At 37.3% G+C, this 26,823-nt stretch overlaps 1 protein-coding gene across 11 annotated transcripts in view; it reads right to left on the bottom strand.

Moving 5' to 3' along the window:
* Positions 1-26,823, bottom strand: part of TANC2 (tetratricopeptide repeat, ankyrin repeat and coiled-coil containing 2) — a 357,151-nt gene that overhangs the window by 280,663 nt on the left and 49,665 nt on the right. The window lies entirely within an intron of this gene.

The following is a 26,823-nucleotide window of genomic DNA, read 5'->3' as shown; positions in this document are numbered from 1 at the left end:
CATGTGTATACAAGTTGGCTCTATGGGGTCACAGGCTAAAGGGAAAGAGATCGCTGAAGTAAGTCCGCAGGAAAGGAAAGCCTGAGTAAATGCATTAACATTAAGAATAAAGAGGAAAAGGTAGGTTCACGGACTATTTGGGACTTAGAAGTACAAAGACTTTGTAGCCGGTTAAAAGAGCTGTTTCTAATAACTATCATCAATTTTCTTTCCCTTTTCTTCCTTGAATCTACTCCCATCGGGCATTTGCCCACACCACTGCAGAATATTCACACTTACCAGCATCACCTATAAAGTCCATTGCTAAATCCAACGGTCATTTCTCAGTTTTCTTATTTTTTGACTTATCAACAACATTTGATGCAGTTAATCATTCTTTTTTCCCTGAAGCTTTGTCTTCACTTAACTTCCAAGACACCACACTTTCCTACCTCTGTGTCTCCTCCTTCTCAGTCTCCCTGGCTTGTTCTTTTTCATCTCCCCCATCTCTAAATGTTGTACTGCCCCAGGGCTCAGTTTTCTAATCTGTACTCTTTGCTGTGTACATTCCCCTGGTTATCTCAAACAGATCCAGGGTTTTATGTTTCATCTATATGCTGATGATTTCCAAATTTATATCTCTATCTGGACCTCATCCATGAACTAATTCCGTATTTATAGAGTTACCTACCCTACCTCTCTACTTTGAATATCAAATAAACATCTCAAGATTTAATGTCTTAATATTCCTCCATAAACCTGCTCCTCTCACAATCTTCTTCATCTCTGTAAACAGCAACTCCACTCTTTCAGTTGCTGCTCAAGTCAAAAACCTTGGAGTCATCCTTAACCCGTCTTTTCCTCTCACACTGCACAGACAAACCAACAGTAAAACCTGTCAGCCATACATTCATAACATATCAAAACTATCTCTCACCCTTTGCTACTGGTCCAAGCCACCTTCATCTACAACCTGGTTTCTCAGCTTCTGCCCCAGCCTGGCTTCAATCTAGTCTCAACAGAGCAAGCAGAATGGTTCTGTGAAAACACAAATCAGACCATGACATTCCTCTCCTGAAAACCCTTCAAAGATTTCCCACCTTAATAAGAGTAAAAGTCAAAGTCCTTAGGTCAAGGCGTTATATGATCTGCCCCCCATCCCCTCTCTGACTTCACCTCCTACTACTCTTGCCTCTCTGGCTTCTCTCTTGCTTCTGGAAGCATACTGGTTCCCCTCACCATGCTTTAAACACTCCAAGAATATACCCATATCAAGACCTCTGCCTGGAATACTTTTCTCTCAGATATCAGTATGGCTTGTTGCTTCATCTCCTTCAGGGAGACACCTAAATGTCCCCTCAGTAATGCCTTCCCTCACCACCCCTATCTAAAACTGTACCCCCCCACACACACCATATTTACACAAATAGACTTTTTTCTCCCTTCCCTGCTTAATTTTTCTTAGTAGTTATCACTAACGTACTCTACATTTTGCTTATTTATCTTAATTTTGGCCATGTTCTCCACTAGAATTTAAGTTCCATGAGGGTAAATAATTTTGTATTCACTGTTCTATCCCTCATCCCTCATGCCTATAACAGTATCTGACACATAATAGGTGCTCAAAAAACAGCTCTTGAATGAATTAATTTGCATGAGTGAAATGAGTAAAAGGAAGAAATTCTAAGGATGCCTTAGAATTATTGATTTGAGAATTCCACTGCACTGATTATAATGTCATTAACCAAGACAGAGAATAGAAGATGGGAGATTGGGAAGAAGAAAAAATAAGCCACTGTAACCAAGGAGTCAATTAAAATCTGATTTGATCTTCACCTCTATTTAGAGCCTCATCAATTTCTAGATCTAGAACCAGGTGGAGGAAAACATGAACAGCCAGAAATGAAATTATTTAATCCCTTGAAAACCAAATTACTCACTCTCAAATAAGAGTTCTGTACTGATTCTCAATTCTCAACCCAAATATTTATGTTCTACTTTAAAATCCATTATTCTATTAGGGAGCTCCTCATTCATCTATCTGCGTGAAAACTGGAAAGCTCCATCTACATGACAACTGTTCTTTGCAACGTGTATTTGAATGTCTTAAATATACTTCAAACTCGAAATATCCAAACGTGAAATTCTGACCTTCCCCTCACCCTTCAGACCTGAAACTCTCTATCAGAGTTCCCCATCTCAATGAATTCATCACCAAATACTATTGATTTTCCTTCTTAAATGTCTCTTGAATCCATCCTCCCGACTCCATATCCAACCTGTATCCATTCCTATATTGATTCTCTTCTAAATGTTTATCCACAAAGCATCTGAGTAATCATTTAGAAATGCAAATCTAGTAGTTACCCCATTTAATGTTTAAAATGTTTAAACGATCTGCCATCAGAATAGATAAAAATTCTTAACATGATCTATAAGGTTCTACTTTTCCAGCTTCATTTCTAATTAGTTCTTCCTTTGTTTTCCTAATACTGGCTTTCTTTCATTTTCTGATCTCTACTCTCAGGATACCTAGAGCAGAAACCTAAGAAACAACTACTATATACTTGTGGAGTCAGGATAAAATGGTTTTCATCCAAAATTCCTGCCTTCATATATGAGGATAAGTTTCAAATGCACTAGTAATAGAGAATTTTATGTCATATAGCTCACAATAAAATAAACCTTTATATTTATTCCTCCTACTCCCTAAAAAGAAAGATAGCTACTGACAGACTAAAACTCAAATCTCCCCTTCCCCACTTCATCCCCAAGGCACAGCATCTTTCTGCTTTGACTGATAAGTATGTTTAAATGTACTGACACTGACATGGCCACGTTAGCCCAGCTGCAATGCAACCTCGGTCGATGAGTGTAGAACATCAGTACTACTACAGGAGCAGATAGGGAATCAACTGGGGGAGGGCACAAAGGCCTGGCTTCACCCCAGCCTGTTACTCCTCAGCAGGAACTTCCTATGAACAAATTCCCTAACTCACTGAGTACCACCCACTTCTCTTCGTCATCTGTGGGTTGCAAACAGCATCATAAATTTAAAAGTAGTGTTAACATACAAGGGGATTATAGATACAGGGAGCCATGGTTATCAGCTAGAGATGATTTAAGTAAAAGCCCAGTATAAATAAAATTGTAAAATGAAAAAAAAAATGTATTCACACTGAAAACCCAAAGTAATTAAAAAGCCCCCAAATCATACATTATCTAAAAATTCTTCAATTCTTTTTCAAATAAATTATTCTTTATTTATCCTATATCCGTAAATAATACTTTGTTGCTACTGTTTTATATTTATATATACATACTTTTTTTCAAGTACTCAGCACAGTACCATGCACTTGTGAGTACCTAATCTTTATCATATTATTCGATTTTGATAGTGATGACAATGAAAATAAAAATTCAAGACCAAAATGTTAAAGTCTGGAGCTGCCGAGAGGCAAGAGGGTTTTTCTTGCCTCTTTGTTTCCTGGTGCACGAGGAGAGGAGATTAACAGCACCGCTTAAAGGAGCTCCAGAGACGGGCATGGGACGCTAAGGCTGCTGCTGCAGCCACCAAGAAGCCTGCATGCAAGCACAGGTCACTCTCCACACCTCCCCTCCCAGGAGCCTGTGCAGCCCGCCACTGCCAGGAACCTGTGATCCAGGGACAACTTCCCCGGGAGAACACACGGCGCGCCTCAGGCTGTTGCAACGTCATGCTGGCCTCTGCCGCCGCAGGCTTGCCCCGCATTCATCTCACTCCCCCGCCACCCCCCGCCTGAGTGAGCCAGAGCCACCGAACCAGCTGTTCCTTTTACCCCGTCCTGTCTGAGCGAAGAACAGATGCCCTCAGGCGACCTACAGGCAGCGTGGGTCCAAATCCAAAGCTGAACCCCAGGAGCTGTGCGAACAAAGAAGAGAAAGGGAAATCTCTCCCAGCAGCCTCAGGAGCAGTGGATTAAATCTCCACAATCAACCTGATGTACCTGCATCTGTGGAATGCCTGAATAGACAACGAATCATCCCAAATTGAGGAGGTGGACTTTGGGAGCAAAGACATGTATATTTTTTTTACCTTTTTCTCTTTTTGTGAGTGTGTATGTGTATGCTTCTGTGTGTGATTTTGTCTGTACAGCTTTGCTTTTATCATTTGTCCTAGGGTTCTGTCTGTCCGTTTATTGTTGTGTTTTGTTTTGTTTTACTTTTTAAAAATTATTTATTAATAATTATTTTTTATTTTAAATACTTTATTTCATTTTACTTTGTCTTCTTTCTTTCTATTTTTTCTCCCTTTTATTCTGAGCCATGTTGATGAAAGACTTGGTGCTCCAGCCAGGCATCAGGGCTGTGCCTCGGAGGTGGGAGAACCAAGTTCGGGGCACTGGTCAACAAAGACCTCCCAGCTCCACGTAATATCAAATGGCAAAAATCTCTCAGAGAACTCCATCTCAATGCCAAGAGCCAGCTTCACTCAACGACCAGCAAGCTACAGTGCTGGACACCCTATGCCAAACAACTAGCAAGACAGGAACACAACCCCATCCATCAGCACAGAGGCTGCCTAAAATCATAATAAGGTAACAGACACCCCAAAACACGCCACCAGATGTGGACCAGCCCACCAAAAAGACAAGATCCAGCCTCATCCACCAGAACACACGCACTAGTACCCTCCACCAGGAAGCCTACACAACCCACTAAACCAACCTTAGCCACTGGGGACAGACACCAAAAACAACGGGAACTACGAACTTGCAGCCTGCGAAAAGGAGACCCCAAATACAGTAAGTGAAGCAAAATGAGAAGACAGAGAAACACACAGCAGATGAAGGAGCAAGGTAATAACCCACCAGACCTAACAAATGAAGAGGAAATAGGCAGTATACCTGAAAAAGAATTCAGAATAATGATAGTAGAGATGATCCAAAATCTTGGAAATAAAATGGAGGAAATACACGGAACATTTAACAAGGACCTAGAAGAACTGAATAACAAACAAACAGTGATGAACGATACAATAAAAGAAATTAAAAATTCTCTAGAAGGGATCAATAGCAGAATAACTGAGGCAGAAGAACGGATAAGTGACCTGGAAGATAAAACAGTGGACATAACTACTGCAGAGCAAAATAAAGAAAAAAGAATGAAAAGAACTGAGGACAGTCTCAGAGACCTCTGGGACAACATTAAACACACCAACATTCGAATTATAGGAGTCCCAGAAGAAGAAGAGAAAAAGAAAGGGACTGAGAAAATATTTGAAGAGATTATAGTTCAAAACTTCCCTAATATGGGAAAGGAAATAATCAAGTCCAGGAAGCACAGAGAGTCCCATACAGGACAAATCCAGGAGAAACACTCCAAGACACATATTAATCAAACTATCAAAAATTAAATACAAAGAAAACATATTAAAAGCAGCAAGGGAAAAACAACCAATAACACACAAGGGAATCCCCATAAGGTTAACAGCTGATCTTTCAGCAGAAACTCTGCAAGCCAGAAGGGAGTGGCAGGACATATTTAAAGTGATGAAAGGGAAAAACCTCCAACCAAGATTACTCTACCCAGCAAGGATCTCATTCAGATTTGATGGAAAAATGAAAAGCTGTACAGACAAGCAAAAGCTAAGAGAATTCAGCACCACCAAACCAGCTTTACAACAAATGTTAAAGGAACTTCTCCAGGCAGGAAACACAAGAGAAGGAAAAGACCTACAAAAACAAACCCAAAACAATTAAGAAAATGGTAACAGGAACATACATATCGATAATTACCTTAAATGTAAATGAATTAAATGCTCCAATCAAAAGACACAGATGGGCTGAATGGATACAAAAACAAGACCCATATATATGCTGTCTACAAGAGACCGACTTCAGACCTAGGGACACATACAGACTGAAAGTGAGGGGATGGAAAAACATATTCCATGCAAACGGAAATCAAAAGGAAGCAGGAGTAGCAATTCTCATATCAGACAAAATAGACTTTAAAATAAAGACTATTACAAGAGACAAAGGACACTACATAATGATCAAGGGATCAATCCAAGACGAAGATATAACAATTGTAAATATTTATGCACCCAACATAGGAGCACCTCAATACATAAGGCAAATACTAACAGCCATAAAAGGGGAAATCGACAGTAACACAATGATAGTAGGGGACTTTAACACTCCACTTTAACCAATGGACAGATCATCCAAAATGAAAATAAATAAGGAAACACAAGCTTTAAATGATACATTAAACAAGATGGACTTCATATTTATAGGACATTCCATCCAAAGACAACAGAATACACATTTTTCTCAAGTGCTCATGGAACATTCTCCAGGATAGATAATATCTTGGGTCACAAATCAAGCCTTGGTAAATTTAAGAAAACTGAAATCGTATCAAGTATCTTTTCCACACAATGCTATGAGACTAGATATCCACTACAGGAAAAAAACGTAAAAAATACAAACACATGGAGGCTAAACAATACACTACTTAATAACCAAGAGATCACCTAAGAAATCAAAGAGGAAATAAAAAAAACCTAGAAACAAATGACAATGAAAACACGACGACCCAAAACCTATGGGATGCAGCAAAAGCAGTTCTAAGAGGGAGGTTTATAGCAATACAATCCTACCTCAAGAAACAAGAAACAGCTCAAGTAAACAAACTAATCTTACACCTAAAGCAATTACAGAAAGAAGAAAAAAAAAACCCCAAAGTTAGCAAATGAAAGAAATCATAAAGATCAGATCAGAAATAAATGAAAAAGAAATGAAGGAAATGATAGCAAATATCAATAAACTAAAACCTGGTATTAGCCAGACTCATCAAGAAAAAAAGGGAGAAGACCCAAATCAACAGAATTAGAAAATAAAAAGGAGAAGTAACAACTGACACTGCAGAAATACAAAGGATCATGAGAGATTACTACAAGCAACACTATGCCAATAAAATGGACAATCTGGAAGAAATGGACAAATTCTTGGAAATGCACAACCTTCCAAGACTGAACAAGGAAGAAATAGAAAATATGAACAGGCCAATCACAAGCACTGAAATTGAAACTGTGATTAAAAATCTTCCAACAAACAAAAGCCCAGGACCAGATGGCTTCATAGGCGAATTCTATCAAACATTTAGAGAAGAGCTAACACCTATACTTCTGAAACTCTTGCAAAATATAGCAGAGGGAGGAACACTCCCAAACTCATTCTACAAGGCCACCATCACCCTGATACCAAAACCAGACAAAGATGTGACAAAGAAAGAAAACTACAGGCCAATATCACTGATGAACATAGATGTAAAAATCCTCAACAAAATACTAGCCAACAGAATTAAAAGGATCATAAACCATGATCAAGTGGGGTTTATCCCAGGATGCAAGGATTCTTCAATATATGCAAATCAATCAATGTGATACACCATATTAACAAATTGAAGGAGGAAAACCATATGATCATCTCAATAGATGCAGAGAAAGCTTTCAACAAAATTCAACAACCATTTATGATAAAAACCCTCCAGAAAGTAGGCATAGAGGGAACATACAGCCTTTATCAACATAATAAAGGTTGTATGTGACAAACCCACAGCCAACATCATCCTCAATGGTGAAAAACTGAAACCATTTCCACTAAGATCAGGAACAAGACAAGGTTGCCCTCTCTCACCGCTATTATTCAACATAGCTTTGGAAGTTTTAGCCACAGCAATCAGTGAAGAAAAAGGAATCCAAATCAGAAAAGAAGAAGTAAAGCTGTCATTGTTTGCAGATGACGTGATATTATACATAGAGAATGCTAAAGATGCTACCAGAAAACTACTAGAGTTAATCAATGAATTTGGTAAAGTAGCAGGATACAAAATTAATGCACAGAAATCTCTTGCATTCATATAACCTAATGATGAAAAATCTGAAAGTGAAATTAAGAAAACACTCCCATTTACCACTGCAACAAAAAGAATAAAATATTTAGGAATAAACCTACCTAAGCAGACAAAAGAACTGTATGCAAAAAATTGTAAGTAATTGATGAAAGAAATTAAAGATGATACAAATACATGGAGAGATAAACCATGTTCTTGGATTGGAAGAATTAACATTGTGAAAATGACTCCACTACCCAAAGCAATCTACAGATTCAATGCAATCCCTATCAAACTACCACTGGCGTTTTTCACAGAACTAGAACAAAAAATTTCACAATTTGTATGGAAACACAAAAAACCCCGAGTAGCCAAGGCAATCTTGAGAAAGAAAAACGGAGCTGGAGGAATCAGGTTCCCTGACTTCAGACTATACTACAAAGCTACAGTAATCAAGACAGTACAGAATTGGCACGGAAACAGAAATATAGATCAATGGAACAGGATAGATAGCCCAGAGATAAACCCACGCACATATGGTCACCTTATCTTTGATAAAGGAGGCAAAAATATACAATGCAGAAAAGACAGCCTCTTCAGTAAGTGGTGCTGGGAAAACTGGACAGCTACGTGTGAAAGAATGAAATTAGAACACTCTCTAACACCATATACAAAAATAAACTCAAAATGGATTCAAGACCTAAATGTAAGGTCAGACACTATCAAACGCTTAGAGGAAAATATAGGCAGAACACTCTATGACATAAATCACAGCAAGATCCTTTTTGACCCACCTCCTAGAGAAATGGGAATAAAAACAAAAATAAACAAATGGGAGCTAATGAAACTTAAAAGCTTATGCACAGCAAAGGAAACCATAAACAAGACAAAAGGGCAACCCTCAGAATGGGAGAAAATATTTGCAATTGAGGCAACTGACAAAGGATTAATCTCCAAAATTTACAAGCAGCTCATGCAGCTCAATATCAAAAAAAACAAACAACCCAATCCAAAAATGGGCAGAAGACCTAAATAGACATTTCTTCAAAGATATACAGATTGCCAACAAACACATGCAAGAATGGTCAACATCATTAATCATTAGAGAAATGCAAATCAAAACTACAATGAGATATCATCTCACACCAGTCAGAATGGCCATCATCAAAAAATCTACAAACAATAAATGCTGGAGGGGATGTGGAGAAAAGGGAACCCTCTTGCACTGTTGGTGGGAATGTAAACTGATACAGCCACTATGGAGAACAGTACCGAGGTTCCTTAAAAAACTAAAAATAGAACTACCATACCACCCAGCAATCCCACTACTGGGCATATACCCTGAGAAAACCATAATTCAAAAAGAGACATGTACCAAAATGTTCACTGCAGCACTATTTACAATAGCCAGGAAATGGAAGCAACCTAAGTGTCCATCAACAGATGAATGGATAAAGAAGATGTAGCACATATATACAATGGAATATTACTCAGACATAAAAAGAAATGAAATTGAGTTATTTGTAGTGAGGTGGATGGACCCAGATTCTGTCATATATAGTGAAGTAATTCAGAAAGAGAAAAACAAATACTGTATGCTAACACATATATATGGAATCTAAGAAAAATAAAAAAAGGTCATGAAGAACCTAGGGGCAAGACGGGAATAAACACACAGACCTACTAGAGAATGGACTTGAGGATATAGGGAGGAGAAAGGGTAAGCTGTGACAAAGTGAGAGAGTGGCATGGACATATATACACTACCAAATGTAAAATAGATAGCTAGTGGGAAGCAGCTGCATAGCACAGGGAGATCAGCTCGGTTCTTTGTGACCAACTAAAGGGGTGGGATGGTGGGGGGTGGGATAGGGAGGGTGGGCGGGAGGGAGATGCAAGAGGGAAAAGATATGGGAACATATGTATATGTATAACTGATTCACTTTGTTATAAAGCAGAAACTAGCATACCATTGTTAAGCAATTATACTCCAATAAAGATGTTAAAAAAAAAGATCAAAATGCTTTAAGGAAAAAATGCTATTAAAGCTAACAATATGACCTTGATATACATAATATACAAAACTCAAAAACAATATTCCTTTCCCTAAACATGCCACTGGTAAGGTAAGACTAGAGTATTACCAATTTGTATTTTTCTCCCAAGGAACTTTGGAAACGTGAATACAATGATGAAGTGGTTGAATAATAGAGATCTTGAGGATCGAGTAGAATACAGAAATATTTAATCAAAGAATAAGCAAGGAACTGAATAAAAAACCAGAAAACAGACTTGCATAAAAATAAAGAAACTGTGTATATGAGAAAATAGTATTATAAAACACTGGAGTAAGGAAAGGTTACTCAACAACAAATAAGGTGGGAAAATTGTCTTTCTCCATATAAGAAAAAATAATTATATCCTCTTCTCTCACCATAGTCTCATCACCAAATATTAAATGGAAAAAAAGAAAAAAAGAAAACCAAAATGTTCTAAAAATCTGAAACTGAAAAACACAACTTTAACCATTTTAAGAAAATACAGGAGTATATATTGGCAATCTTTTAAGGAAAGATTTGTGAAACAAAATGGGGGAAAAGAATGTCAAATATGAATAAATTAAAAATTTTAACTTCTATTCAACAGGAGTTTCGAGTTTTAGTCTCATAACCAAAAGCAAAGTTTTAAGACCAGATAGAGACTGAGAGATGATATCTGCCCTAAACATCACAGACTAAGGATCAATGTAAGGGTATACAAACTTCTGTAAAGAGAACAAATATTCTAGGCTTTGCAGATCACATGTTCTCTGTTGCAACTACTCAACTCTGCCACTGTAGTGCTAAAGCTCTGTTCCAATAAAACTTTATTTATGGACACTGAAATCTAAATTTCATAAATTTTCACATTATGACATTTTATTCTTATTTTATTTTTTTCTGAATCATTTAAAATAAATGTAAAAACTATCTGCACAAAAACAGGTGGTGGGCTGGATCTGACCCATGGGCTATATAGTTTGCTGAACCCTGCCTATAATATATGAAGAATATTCACAACTCAATAAGAAAAAAATAATCCATGAGAAAATGCATAAAGGATATGAGAAGGCTGTTAACAAAAGAGGAAATGTGAAAGGCCAATAACCACATGAAAGGATATTCAGCCTTGCTAAAAATTAGGGAAAGAGAAATTAAAGCAGTAGGGTATTACCTTTCATCTACCAGATTGGGGAAAATGGAGAAGTCTGACCATGTGAATGTTGGAAAGGATATGGCAAAACAGGAAGTCTCAAACACTTCTGAGAAGAGTCTAAACTGATATAGTGACACAGGAGAGAAATTATCTAATAAAACTGAAAATGCAAATAATCTACATCTGGTTAATTCCACTTCTAGGTAGAGCCCCTAGATACGTATGTAAGGATATTCACTGCAGCATTATTTGTAGTAACACAAAGCAAATACTAAAATGAACTCCCAGAATAAATAAAACTCCCAGAAACTTATCTCTAAATTTCACCCCATTCTAAGAATGTTTTCATTTTTTATCCCTTTTATTCTTAACTACACTGTTACTGTGAAATCATAAATAATACCCTAAGAAACTACCTGGATCTTAGAATTATAAATACAAAGATGGTTAAACGAATATTAGCAATAGTTTTTTTATTGCTTAGTTGAAAATGAATTATTCTCTATAGAGTAAAATCTTTTGTTTTTATTCTGTAAGAGTATTTGTACGTTTTCTTTAATAAAATGATGTTTCTTTATTGTCAAAGCACCTAATACAACAGTCATTCAGTCGTCAACTTACTTTGCAACATTCTCCTTCAACAAAAGATATCTTAATTGCATCCAGCTCTCTACTGCAAATTTACAGTACTAATCCTTGCCAGCCATTTTGTTTTCAGTTTGTAACACTAGCCGCCAGCTGCCTTCAGCCTGACTCTATTAGCATATCGGATAATTTACGAAAGAAGCACAGAAATGGAACTAAAAGATATAGTTGGTTTGTATCAGAATATAACAATACATAGATATACTCTTTAAATATGCTTTTAAAATGATGCTTCTCTACTTCTTTTCAATATAATAATTGAAATTAATAATTATTTTTTAATATAAATGCTCATTCCTGCTCACAGTAATTTTTTCTTCCCCCAAGTCCTATAAATGATGTTGACCTATTACTGTTTAAATATAAGACTTTTCCAATTTTAATAGGATAAACTACAAGTGTATTTTAAATATGTTCTGTAAAAGGATAAAAGGGTTGGATATTTGGTACTGTAATTTACACCTATATTCCAGCAGGCCACCTAGCCAAGAATAATAAATACTTAAAAGCTAACATATATTGTTCTCACATCTCAAGGGTGTTTCTAGTAACCAGCGGACAGCAAACAAGTCTTCACCTGTTTTGACTTGCGATAGCCTGCTGTTTGAATGTCAATAACAATGTGCCCCCACCAAGCATCACTAAAGTCTTAGATGACAAACTATCTAATGCAATTTTAATATGATGGGAAAGGGTAGGGCCAGAGTTTCTATTAGTGTCCTGTTGTTCTTCAGAACTCTTTCCATCCCATCCTTCCCCCTCCCCCAATAAGTTCCACTCATCCATATTTAATAAATGTTCTGAAATTATATTATTCATTAACCCACTCCACTTAACATAAAACTCCTTTTAGAGAGACTCTTCTAGCTCATTAAATAATACTATTTAGAAAGTTTGTTAACTTAATAGAATATAACACTTCCTTGAAATAACAATGAACAACAGAGTCTGAAGGGGATAAAAACCCACAAGGACATAAAATGCTCAAGAATAAGGATTATCAAAGTGCTTTAACAACTTCATTTTCTCTTCCAAAGCCCTCCAAGGCATTCTTTTGTTTTTACTGTGATGTTAACTAACCATCCAGGCTGCTGTAGAAGCCTCTGGTTAGAATGGATTTCAAGGCTGCTGTGTCTTGTGAGGAACCAATCAGATTTCTTTGTTTCATCTGCAACATTCCATCAGGGTTATATAACCTTTTAGATACATGAAACATTCTAATAATACAGTGTATTTCGATCTATAGTTAGTTATCTATTGTCACTAAATTTGGCACATGAAAATCCCTATTATTCTTCTGTGTCATTCGATAAATCAAGGAATACAGTACAGATGAAAAGGTTATATTTTCTTTTTGGGGAGAAGATAGAATGAATTTGCTTTGTCTAAAAGAAAGAGTTTTTGAAAATATAAAATATAAGCACTCTGCAGACTAGTAAGATTAATGCTGATTCTTCTTATTTCTGTCTACAGTAAAGTGGGTGAGGTAATCCAACACAGTAGCAAACAGCCATGTAGTTTGTTAATTCTTATCACATACAACATGTCATTAGTATAGAATAAAACATTATAAATAGATTTTAAACTCAGGCTTAAACTTTTGCTAATTTTTTTAAAGCACAGAAAAATTAAGTATTTAATATTTAAACAAATATTTCCTCAAACAAGAAAATCTGAACTCTGTATGTCGTAGCCCAAATAAACACCCACAATACCAACCAAAAAAACAGTATACCAGCAGCACTGTTAACCTATATGATCAGAATACTTGCAGTACACTTCTACTGGAACCACGCAAATATTCATGTTCTCTCTCTCTCTCTGCTAGAGATAATGCTGCATAACTTAAATACTGCTCTTCTGTGCTATTAATATAACAACTCAGATATTCAAGAATAAAGCCAGCTGGAACCTGTGAATCTAGTCTTTTCTTTCTTTTTACAACTCAAAGGCATCCCACATTTGATGCTTACAAATCAGCACAGGATTAAAATAGTGCCTGAATGCATTAAAAAGCTGAATCTGTTGGGTGTGGCTTAAGTAAATACATCTTGTCTCAACTGGACAGCTCCCCAGTACCATGCAGCCACCGACACCCAAAATATAGAGTACATAAGTGCTCCCAGGAGAGGGTGAGAAACTAAACCCCCATGTTTTTCTAAGCTTGATGTTCAATTGTTTCTTTACTGTACTTCTAAAATGACAGTGCCTTGAGTCAATACGGAGCATTGCTCAAGAAACCAAGGACAGAGAAATTTTACTTGTCCTATTTCCTCTCCTTATTTTATACTCACTGTGTACAACATGGCCGTTCTTACTAACATTTTGCTTTCATAAAAGAGGTAGTCATTTAAATCATGACTATGTGCAATGCGAACTCACACTGCATTACAGTCATCAATAAAATATGAAGTGCCAACTCCAGTGTTCATTCTCCTTATTCTCCATCTCACCAGAGAATGCTCTACTAACACTCTCTACTATTATAAAATGAACACTATTAGGAAAGAGACATTGCTAGGAGCTGCGACAGATATGCAACAGAAAATATAAAACCTGTAAGTGCTTACTTTTAAAAAAATCTACTATTAATAAGAAAAAAACCCTTCATGTATATGTATATGTGTATCTATTTTTATATATACACATTACACATATTTAGTACAAGTATAAATCTGTTTATAAGCTACCATGCATGCATTTATTAAAGCTACACATGCAATATACCTGAAACTTCTATATATAGAGGGCATGCAGATTTCAGAACTATACATTTTCACTCTTAAGTGGCCATAATCAAATATTAAAACAGCTAAGGATATCTGACATACTGAACTATAGCTAAGCTTTTAATCTTGTTAGACAATTTTCTCTGCTATTCAGTGTAGCAAACCCACCTTTGGATCATATTGTCGGTTATTTTTTTCCCATGCCCTCTACGTGCTGCACCATTTTGTTTGTCTTCTGGACAGTGGAGAACTCGGCAGAACAGCAGTGAAGGAGTGTACTGAAGTCAGCAGAGGCAGTGCCAGCCTCCTACTGCAGTCTGTATATTGAACGCACTCAAACCCACAGGTGCCTACGTAAAATCCTCCAGCTGCAGCCTGTAACTTAGTGTTTCCTTCAGCAGCAGATCTGTATGCTACCTTCACTTTGTTTTAACCCAATAAATGGACAGGATACACAACAGTATGCATCTTTTAAAAATGCATTTTACACAAAATATTTATATTGATATTATCTCTATTAAGTAGCCAAAAATGACTGACTTTTTAAATCAGGAGGATAATTACCAAATTATGAAGATTCAGAGGAATAATCACCAAAAAAGAAATACATTTCTAACATTTTAAAAATTTTAAATTGATAATTTTTTCAAGAAAGTGTAACATTAAAAAGTAACAAGTGACATGTCTTACATCGTCTTACGTGAATGGCTTTACAAGTAATTTTTCACATACCATTTAAGTATATCATGAATAAATGTATAAATAGGCCTACCATTAACCATATCTTTTCAACAACAAATAATCCATTGATAAGAAGAAAATACAGAACTTATCTGTTAAAAGGCAAAGTGAACCTAAGTAAACCATTGTTCAAACACTGACGGATGAAACAAAAAACAGAAGCTCATAATCCTTTCACATAAACTTCAAACATATACACTTTTGTTCTACCAGGATTATAGAATTTAAAAACTGAGAGAAACCTTAAAGAAGACAAATAAATCTAACTCTTTAATTTTTCAGATGAACAAATTAAGAACCAGAGAGGTTAATGCTAAAGTACCTTTCCCAAGGTCACACAGCCAGTCAGTAGCAAAACCTGGATTTCTACCCACATCTTTTAATAAATAATTAATAACTACTGAAACTCACCAAAGATTAAATAGTAAGCTGAATATTCCTATTAACTATTAAATAAAGTTTGGCGCTAAAAAACCTTTATAAAAAGAAATCTCCAGGCCCAGATGGCTTCACAGGTAAATTCTACCAAACATTTAAAGAAATAACAATTCTACACAATCTCCTCCAGATAACAGAATAGAGGGAAACACTCCCAACTCATTTTATGAGGACAAAATCACTCTGATATCAAAGCAGACAAAAACACCACAGAAAAGTATAGACCAATATCCGTCATGAACACAGAAACAGAAATCCTCAACAAAATATTAGCAAATCAAATCCAGTAATTTTTTTTTTTTTTTGCGGTACATGGGCCTCTCACTGCTGTGGCCTCTCCCGTTGCGGAGCACAAGCTCCGGACGCCCAGGCTCAGCGGCCATGGCTCACAGGCCCAGCCGCTCCACAGCATGTGGGGTTCTCCCAGACCTGGGCACGAACCCGTGTCCCCTGCATCAGCAGGCGGACTCTCAACCACTGCACCACCAAGGAAGCCCCAGTAGTGTACTTTTAAAAGACCCACATACACCATGACCAACAGGGATTTATCCTGGGAATGCTAAGCTAGTCAACATTTGGAAATCACTAACGTAATCCATTATATTAGTGATTCAAAGAAGAAAAATCACTTGACGCAGAAAATGCATTTAATAAATTCCAACATCCATTCATGATAAAAACTAGAAAACTAGGAAGAGAGGGAAATTTCCTCAGCTTGATAAAGAACATCTACAAAAAACCTACAGCCAACATCATACTTAGCAGTGAAAGACTGAATGCTTACCCACAAACCCCAAAGATCAGGACCAAGGCAAGAACACCCACTCTCACCACTCCTAGCCACCATCATACTAGAAGCACGCATCAGTGTATACAGACTGGAAAAGAAAAAATAAAACTGTCCCTGTTCTCAGAAGACATTATTTTACACTTAAAAAAATTCAAAGAAATCTACCAAAAGCAAACAAACCCCTCCAAAAACCTCTTAAAACTAAGTGAGTTTAACAAGGTCACAGTACGAAGTCAAAAAAAAAATCGTTTTTTAATTAAATTATTTATTTAGACTTTTATATATTAGCAATGTACAATTAGAAACAAACATGTTAAACACACAATAGCTAAAAAAAAGGAAAAGAAAAGAAATAGTTATAAATCTAACAAAACAAATACAAGATCTGTATGGCAGTACTAAAAAGTGTGATGAAAGACATCAAATAAGACCTAAATAAATGAAAAACATATGTTCATGAACTGGAAGATCCCACATGGAAAGATTTCAATTCTACTCCAACTGGTCCACAGACTTAATGCAATTCTAACCAATATCCCAAAAGGATGTTTTTATAGATAAAGATTCTAAAATATATACAGAAAGGTAAAGGACCTAAAATATCTAAAACACGTTTGAAAAACAACGAAGTTGTAGGAATCACACGGCCCTGTTTTTAAGACTTACTATAAAGCTACAGTAATCAAAACAGTGTGGTATTGGCAAATTGATAGAAACAGACCAGTGGAACAGAACAGACGGTGCAGAAACAGACCTGTTCGACAAATATGGTCAACTGATTTGTGACAACGGTGGAAAAGCAATTCAAAGGAGAAGGGATAGCCTCTTCAACAATGTTGTTGGAACAACTGCATTATGCAGATGTAAAAAAACAAACATACACATCAACTTTAACCTCAGACATGATATTAAAAAAAACTCAAGGGACTTCTCTGGTGGTGCAGTGGTTAAGAATCCGTCTGCCAATGCAGGGGACATGGGTTCAATTCCTGGTCTGGGAAGATTCCACATGCCGTGGAACAACTAAGCCCGTGCACCAGAACTACTGAGCCTGCACTTTAGAGCCTGCAATCCACAACTACTGAGCCCATGTGCCACAACTACTGAAGCTCGTGTGCCTAGAGCCCATGCTCTGCAACAAGAGAAGCTACTGCAATGAGAAGCCCGTGCACCACAATGAAGAGTAGCCCCCGCTTGCTGCAACTAAAGAAAGCCCACGCACAACAACAAAGACCCAACGCAGCCAAAAATAAAATAATTTTTAAAAAACTCAAAAAGGATCATAAATCTAAATATAAAACTATAAAACTTAAGGAAAAAATAGGAGAAATCTTTATGACCAAGTTAAGCAGAATTTTTAGATATATACCAAAAGCATGATCCACTTTAAAAAAAAAGATAAATTGAACTTCATCAAAATTTAAAACTTTGTTCTGCAAAAATCACCGTTACGAGAATAAACAAAACAAGCAAATCACATATCCAGCAAAGGACCTGTATCTAGAATATACAATGAACTCTCAAAACTCAAGAGTAAGAAAACGAACAACCTAATTAAAAACTGAACAAAAGACCTAAACAGACACTTCACCATAGGGGATATACAAAAGGAAAAATATGCACAGGAAAAGATGTTCTACGTCATTCACCATTAGAGAATTGCAAATTAAAACCACAATGAGATACCGGTACACATTTAATAGAGTGGCTAAAATAAAAAATTTATATATTGACAATATCAAGTGCTAGCAAGCATGTGGAACAACTGGAACTCTCATACATAGCTGCTGGGAATCAACATGATACAGCCACTCTGAAAAATAGCTCGGAAGACATTTCCTGAGACCCTCACACCATGCTGCTTCTTTATGCCACAAATACCCTGCCTTCAGGGAGGCAGATTCGACATTCGTTCTCCCATTTCATCCCCTGCCTGCCTTGTGAATAAACCCTCTCTTCGCTGCAAACCTCTACATCTCAGTATCTTGGTTTGTGGGATGTCAGGCAAGAGCAAACTAGTTTGGTAACACTTGGTTGAATGGCAAAACTGCCATGTGGCTGACAGGGTCTTGGTGCTCTGGCCGGGTGTCAGGCCTGAGCCTCTGAGGTGGGAGAGCCGAGTTCAGGACGTTGGACCACAAGAGACCTCCCAGCCACACATAATATCAATTGGTGAGAGCTCTCCCAAAGATCTCTGTCTCAACGCTAAGACGTAGCTCCACTCATTGACCAGCAAGCTCCAGTGCTGGACAACCCACGCCAAGCAACTAGCAAGACAGGAACACAACCCGACCCGTTAGCAGAGAGGCTGCCTAAAATCATACTAACTTCACAGACACCCCAAAACATACCACAAGATGCAGTCCTGCCCACCAGAAAGACAAGATCCAGCCTCATCCACCAGAACACAGGCACTAGTCCCCTCCACCAGGAAGCCTACACAACCCACTGAATCAACTTTAGCCACTGGGGACAGACACCAAAAACAACGGGAACTACAAACTGGCAATCTGTGAAAAGTAGACCCCAAACACAGTAAGTTAACCAAAATAAGAAGACAGAGAAATACACAGCAGAGAAAGGAGCAACGTAAAAACCCACCACACCAAACAAATGAAGAGGAAATAGGCAGTCTACCTGAAAAACAATTCAGAGTAATGATAGTAAAGATGATCCAAAATCTTGGAAACAGAATGGAGAAAATACAAGCAACGTTTAACAGCGACCTCGAAGAACTAAACAGCAAACAAACAATGATGAACAACACAATAAATGAAATTAAAAGTTCTCTAGAAGGAATCAGTAGCAGAATAACTGAGTTAGAAGAACGGATCAGTGACCTGGAAGATAAAACAGTGGACATAACTACCGCAGAGCAGAATAAAGAAAAAAGAATGAAAAGAATTAAGGAGAGTGTCAGAGACCTCTGGGACAACATTAAACGCACCAACATTCAAATTATACGGGTCCCAGAAGAAGAAGAGAAAAAGAAAGGGACTGAGAAAATATTTGAAGAGATTATAGTTGAAAATTTCCCTATTATGGGAAAGGAAATAGTTAATCAAGTCCAGGAAGTACAGAGAGTCCCATACAGGATAAATCCAAGGAGAAAAATGCCAAGACACATATTAATCAAACTATCAAAAATTAAATACAAAGAAAACATATTAAAAGCAGCAAGGGAAAAATAACACACAAGGGAATCCCCATAAGGTTAACAGCTGATCTTTCAGCAGAAACTCTGCAAGCCAGAAGGGAGTGGCAGAACATATTTAAAGTGATGAAAGGGAAAAACCTCCAACCAAGATTACTCTACCCAGGAAGGATCTCATTCAGATTCGATGGAGAAATTAAAACCTTTACAGACAAGCAAAAGCTAAGAGAATTCAGCACCACCAAACCAGCTTTACAACAAATGCTAAAGGAACTTCTCCAGGCAGGAAACACAAGAGAAGGAAAAGACCTACAAAAACAAACCCAAAACAATTAAGAAAATGGTGATAGGAACATACATATCGGTAATTACCTTAAATGTAAATGGATTAAATGCTCCAACCCAAAGACTGGCTGAATGGATATAAAAACAAGGCCCTTACATATGCTGTATACAAGAGACCCACTTCAGACCTAGGGACACATACAGACTGAAAGCGAAGGGATGGAAATGGAAATCAAAAGAAAGCTGGAGTAGCAATTCTCACATCAGACAAAATAGACTTTAAAAAAAAGACTATTACAACAGACAAAGAAGGACACTACATAACAATCAAGGGATCAATCCAAGAAGATATAACAATTGTAAATATTTATGCACCCAACATAGGAGCACCTCAATACATAAGGCAAATGCTAACAGCCATAAAAGGGGAAATTGACAGTAACACAATAATAGTAGGGGACTTTAACACCCCACTTTAACCAATGGACAGATCATCGAAAGTGAAAATAAATAAGGAAACATAAGCTTTAAATGATACATTAGACAAGATGGACCTAACTGATATTTATAGGACATTCCATCCAAAAAGAACAGAATACACTTTCTTCTCAAGTGCTCACGGAACACTCTCCAGAGTAGATCATACCTTGGGTCACAAATCAAGCCTTGGTAAATTTAAGAAAACTGAAATTGTATCAAGTATCTTTTCCGACCACAATGCTATGAGACTAGATACCCATTACAGGAAAAAAAACCTGTAAAAAATACAAACATATGGAGGCTAAACAATATGCTACTAAATAATCAAGAGATCGCTGAAGAAATCAAAGAGGAAATCAAAAATTACCTAAAACAAATGACAACGAAAACACAACGACCCAAAACCTATGGGATGCAGCAAAAGAAGTTCTAAGAGGGAAGTCTATAGCAATACACTCCTACCTCAAGAAACAAGAAACAGCTCAAATTAACAACCTAACCTTACACCTAAAGCAGTTAGAGAAAGAAGAACAAATAAAACCCAAAGTTAGCAGAAGGAAAGAAATCATAAAGATCAGATCAGAAATAAATGAAAAAGAAATAAAGGAACAATAGCAAAGATCAATAAAACTAAAAGCTGGTTCTTTGAGATGATAAACAAAATTGATAAACCATTAGCCAGACTCATCAAGAAAAAAGGGAGAAGACTCAAAACAATAGAATTAGAAATGAAAAAGGAGATGTAACAACTGCCACTGCAGAAATACAAAGGATCATGAGAGATTATTACAAGCAGCTATTTGTCAATAAAATGGACAACCCGGAAGAAATGTACAAATTCTTAGAAAAGCACAACCTCTGAGACCGAACTAGGAAGAAACAGAAAATATAAACAGACCAATCACAAGCACTGAAATTGAAACTGTGATTAAAAATCTTCCAACAGGGTTTCCCTGGTGGCGCAGTGGTTGTGAGTCCGCCTGCCGATGCAGGGGATACGGGTTCGTGCCCCGGTCCAGGAAGATCCCGTGTGCTGCGGAGCGGCTGGGCCCGTGAGCCATGGCCACTGAGCCTGCGCATCCGGAGCTTGTGCTCTGCAACGGGAGAGGCCACAAAAGTGAGAGGCCCGTGTACCACAAAAAAAAAAAAGAAAAACAAAAATCTTCCAACAAACAAAAGCCCAGGACCAGATAGCTTCACAGACGAATTCTATCAAACATATAGAGAAGAGCTAACACCTATCCTTCTCAAACTCTTCCAAAATACAGCAGAGGGAGGAACACTCCCAAACTCATTCTACAAGGCCACCATCACCCTGATACCAAAACCAGACAAAGATGTCACAAAAAAAGAAAACTACAAGCCAGTATCACTGATGAACACAGATGCAAAAATCTTCAACAAAATATTAGCAAACAGAATCCAACACCACATTAAAAGGATCATACACCATGATCAACTGAGGTTTATACCAGGAATACAAGGATTCTTCAATATATGCAAATCAATCAATGTGTATGGTGATACACCATATTAACAAACTGAAGGATAAAAACCATATGATCATCTCAATAGATGCAGAAAAAGCTTTTGACAAAATTCAACACCCATTTATGATAAAAACCCTCCAGAAAGTAGGCATAGAGGGAACTTACCTCAACATAATGAAGGCCATATATGGCAAACCCACAGCCAACATCGTTCTCAATGGTGAAAAACTGAAACCATTTCCACTAAGATCAGGAACAAGACAAGGTTGCCCACTCTCACCACTATTATTCAACATAGTTGAATATTCCACATATTTTTAGAAGTTTTAACCACAGCAATCAGAGAAGAAAAAGAAATAAAAGGAATCCAAATAGGAAAAGAAGTAAAGCTGTTACTGTTTGCACATGACATGATACTATACATAGAGAATCCCAAAGATGCTACCAGAAAACTACTAGAGCTAATGAATGAATTTGGTAAAGTAGCAGGATACAAAATTAATGCACAGAAATCTCTTGCATTCCTATACACTAATGATGAAAAATCTGAAAGAGAAATTAAGGAAACACTCCCAATTATCATTGCAGTAGAAAGAATAATAAACTTAGGAATACACCTACCTAAGGAGACAAAAGACCTGTATGCAAAAACTATTAAGACACTGATGGAAAATTTAAAGACGATACAAACAGATGGAGAGAGATTTCATGTTCTGGACTGGAAGAACCAGCATTGTGAAAATGACTATACTACCCAAAGCAATCTACAGATTCAATGCAATCCCTATCAAACTACTACTGGCATTTTTCACAGAACTAGAATAAAAAATTTCACAATTTGTATGGAAACACAAAAGACCTCTAAGAGCCAGAGCAATCTTGAGAAAGAAAAACAGATCTGGAGGAATCAGGCTCCCTGACTTCAGACTATACTACAAAGCTACAGTCAGCAAGACAGTATGGTACTGGCACAAAAACAGAAATATAGATCAATGGAACAGGATAGAAAGCCCGGAGATAAACACACACACATCTGGTCACCTTATCTTTGATAAAGGAGGCAACAACATACAATGGAGAAAAGACAGCCTCTTCAGTAAGTGGTGCTGGGAAAACTGGACAGCTACATGTAAAAGAATGAAATTAGAACACTCCTTAACACACCATACACAAAAATAAACTCAAAATGGATTAAAGATCTAAATATAAGGCTAGACACTATCAAACTCTTAGAGGAAAACATAGGCAGAAGACTCTATGACATAAATCACAGCAAAATCCTTTTTGACCCACCTCCTAGAGAAATGGAAATAAAAACAAAAAATAAATGGGACCTAATGAAACATAAAAGCTTTTCCATAGCAAAGGAAAATATAAACAACACAAAAAGACAACCCTCAGAATAGGAGAAAATATTTGCAAACAAAGCAACTGACAAAAGATTAATCTCCAAAATATACAAACAGCTCATGCAGCTCAATATCAAAAAACAAACAACCCAATCAAAAATGGGCAGAAGACCTAAACAGACATTTCTCCAAAGAAGATATACAGATTGCCAACAAACACATGAAAGGATGCTCAACATCACTAACCATCAGAGAAATGCAATTCAAAACTCCAATGAGGTTATCACCTCACACCACTCAGAATGGCCATCATCAAAAAATCTACAAACAATAAATGCTGGAAAGGGTGTGGAGAAAAGGGAACCCTCTTGCACTGCTGGTGGGAATGTAAATTGATACAGCCACTATGGAGAACAGTATGGAGGTTCCTTAAAAAACTTAAAATAGAACTACCATACAGCCTAGCAATCCTACTGGGCATATACCCTGAGAAAACCATAATTCAAAGCATCATGTACCACACTGTTCATTGCAGCACTATTTACAATAGCCAGGACATGGTAGCAACCTAAGTGTCCATCAACAAATGAGTGGATAAAGAAGATGTGGCACATATTTACAATGGAATATTACTCAGCCATAAAAAGGAACGAAATTGAGTTATTTGTAGTGAGGTGGATGGACCTAGAGTCTGTCATACAGAATGAAGTAAGTCAGAAAGAGAAAAACAAATACCGTATGCTAACACATATATATGGAATCGAAAAAAAAAAAAAAGGTTCTGAAGAACCTAGGGGCAGGACAGGAATAAAGATACGTAGAGAATGGACTTGAGGACACAGGGAGAGGGAAGGGTAAGTTGGGATGAAGTGAGAGAGCGGCATTGACATATATACACTACCAAATGTAAAATACATAGCTAGTGGGAAGCAGCCGCATAGCAAAGGGAGATCAGCTCGGTGCTTTGTGACCACCTAGAGGAGTGGGATAGGGAGGGTGGGAAGGAGACACAAGAGGGAGGGGATTTGGGGATATATGATACGTATAGCTGATTCTCTTTGTTATACAGCAGAAACTAACACAACATTGTAAAGCAGTTATACTCCAATAAAGATGTTAAAAAAAAATAGCGTGGCAGTTTCTCATAAAGTTAAACATAACCTTACCATAAAATCCAACAATCTCACTCCTAGGCACTGACCCTAGAGAAATGAAAACTTATGTTCACACAATACCTGTCCATGAATGTTTATAGTGGCTCTATTCGTAACTGCCAAAAAATGGGTAACAACCCCAATGGTCTTCAGTGGGTGAATGAATAAACAAACTGTGATACATCTATACAATGGCATTCTACTCAGCAATAAAAAAAAAAAAAGAAAACTATTCTTGGACCAACTTGGATGAATCTCAAAGGCATTATGCTGAATGAACAAAGCCAGTCTTAAAAGGCTTTATTATTCCATTTTCCATTAAATGACATTCTTTAAAAAAAACAAACAAAAAAAACAACAAAGATAGAGAATAAATAGCTCATTGGTTTCCAGGATCCGGGGTAGGGTAAGGGTATGACTAGAAAAGGATATCATAATACAACCTGTACCATCATGTATACTAATTGTAGTGGCAGCTACACACATCTATACGTGTTAAAATTCACTAAATGGTACACACACACAAAGTAAATTTTACCTTATGATAAGTTTTTAAAACTTTACCCACTACTACAGAGGTTCTAAGATCTCTTACTCTGTCCTCTTCTCCAGGAACCTAACTCATGTGTCTAACTTCTCCTGGTTATCCCATCATCACCTCAAACTTAATATCTCTAAAACTGATTTCATTACATTTCCCCACAAACCTCAAATGAATGGCAACCACAATTCACCCAGTCACCTAAGCCAGAACATGGGTGTCGTCCTTGTATAAGTTCTGTGAGTTACTACGTAACTAGGACAGTAACTTGATCTATAGCACTACTGTATCTCCAGTAACTCTAACTGTATCCAGCACATAGCAAGTGCTCAGTCAATAGTTTTGTTGAGTGAATGAATAAATATAAGACCAGGGCTCTTTCTTCATTGGACCCACACCCAACCTATCAAGTTCAGCTGATTCTTTCTTGACATCCCTCCATCCCCACTGCCACCCTCTTATTTTAGGCTCTCATCACTCCCCCCTGGTTGCTGTTGCAATCACTCCTAAGGATGACGTGTTGCCTGCCCACCATCACACACACACCCTTTCTGCAAACTGCCCTTTACCAATCCTCATTCCATCTGCTAATTCTCAAACTCTCTCACAACTTCATGCCTTTATATTTGCTGTATCCTCTGCCTGAAACTTACTTTTCTCCATTTATCAAAGTGGCTAACTACTAATTAGGTCCCACAATAGCCACTACCTCCTCCAGGAATTGTTCTATTTCCCAGTCTGAGATGGAGTCCTTCCTCTGTACTCCAATAGTATCCTGTGCAGAACTTTATCCTAATACTTCTCACACTATTTTAATAGTACTGGATTACTTGTGCCATATAGTCAAATCTAATAGGGACGATGTCTTATAGCTCTAAGCAAACTGTATCCCTCAGGACTTTACCTGGCCCACAGCAGGCACTCACTACATAATCAGGGTTGAAAAGACAGAACACAGAGAGGGAGGAAGGAAAGAAGCATCTAAATAGTATCTAATAGTACTGTAGCCTCAGAGTATGAAGTGACTGGAAGGTTAACAGAGTGGAGATTTACTAGCAGTATGGCGATCAGTCTCTAAGATAGGAACAAAGAAGAATGGCAAAGTAACACAATACTCTGAGTAAAGAAATGGCTGATATGAAAAATATCAGAGGTAATGGAATGAGGCTTGAGGTAAATTTTTAGAGCAAAAAAGTAAAGCTAGGCATTATTTTGAAAAAATTAATTTTTTATTCAATATTGTCCTTCTCCCAGTAAACATCCCCTTTTTCAAGCAGCCAAGTTTTTTGTGGTTAGGTGACAGCAAGAAAGCAGACAAATCTGTTCCAAATATTTGACCTGGCCCCTTACAGACACAAAAAGGCTTCCAATCAGGACTTCCCTGGTGGCGTAGTGGGTAAGACTCCGCGCTCCCAATGCAGGGAGCCTTGGTTTGATCCCTGGTCAGGGAACTAGATCCCACATGCATGCCACAAGTAAGAGTTCGCATGCCTCAACTAAGGAGCCTGCGTGCCACAACTAAGGAGCCCACCTGCTGCAACTAAAATCCCATGCCATCAAATAAATTATTTTTTTAAAAAAGCCTTCCTATCATTAAAAAATATATATTCAGGAAAAAAATTTAGAGCAAATCTCCCATCCACTCTTACTCTAGACTAGAAAAGAATTCCCCTGGCCAAGAACAATCACAGAAATCTGTCTTCTGAGACGATCAGTGGGTTTATTTCCCAGGCAAAGCCTCTCATACAGTAAAATCCTATGGTTCAAGGCCCAGTCCTCAACCTTGTAGGTCAGAAACCAAGTCTTTAAAGATTTTCAAAGTGGATAAAACTCAAAGATTGAGTCACACCATAACAGCTCTATACCATCTGCAAACTTCATAGCAAAATATTAGTATTATTGACAAATGTAAGAAGGTCCTGTCTTTCCTATTTTGAGGTAAGTATGGGCTTGTCCTTCTGACTCTTGGCAT

Source organism: Stenella coeruleoalba, assembly GCF_951394435.1.
Source record: "Stenella coeruleoalba genome assembly, chromosome: 19".
Lineage (NCBI taxonomy): Eukaryota > Metazoa > Chordata > Mammalia > Artiodactyla > Delphinidae > Stenella > Stenella coeruleoalba.
This window is presented reverse-complemented; position numbering and strand designations above follow the sequence as displayed.